Source organism: Arachis ipaensis, chromosome B08 (assembly GCF_000816755.2).
Source record: "Arachis ipaensis cultivar K30076 chromosome B08, Araip1.1, whole genome shotgun sequence".
Lineage (NCBI taxonomy): Eukaryota > Viridiplantae > Streptophyta > Magnoliopsida > Fabales > Fabaceae > Arachis > Arachis ipaensis.
Window position 1 is genome coordinate 22,107,237 of NC_029792.2, and position 424 is coordinate 22,107,660.

Here is a 424-nt window from a genome sequence, read left to right on the forward strand (position 1 = left end):
AAATCTAAAGCTCCAGTCACGTGCCAAGTAGCATTCAATCTATTGATGTTTTCATCGCAAACATATTTTCAAGGGACCATATTTACTTAAGGAACTTGAACTTGAACATTTAGAAACTAACAAAATTCTTAAAAAAATTATTCAAATGCCCAACAATTTCGGCTGCTGTGACTTTATATATGCATTCGAACATATCTTAAATGCTGAGATCCAAATTAGACAAATAGTACATATCTCGAATACTGAAATCTCTTTTTCAGTTACCACATATCTCGGGTGTTCAGTTCCCAATCTCCACAATAACATATTCGACGTCGCCCAATCACAACACGGGATCTCAGACGCGATATATGTTATATTTTGAACTTACCCCTCAACATCCAAAATGCGTAAAAATACACATTTTTGTAAATACCCCACTTAA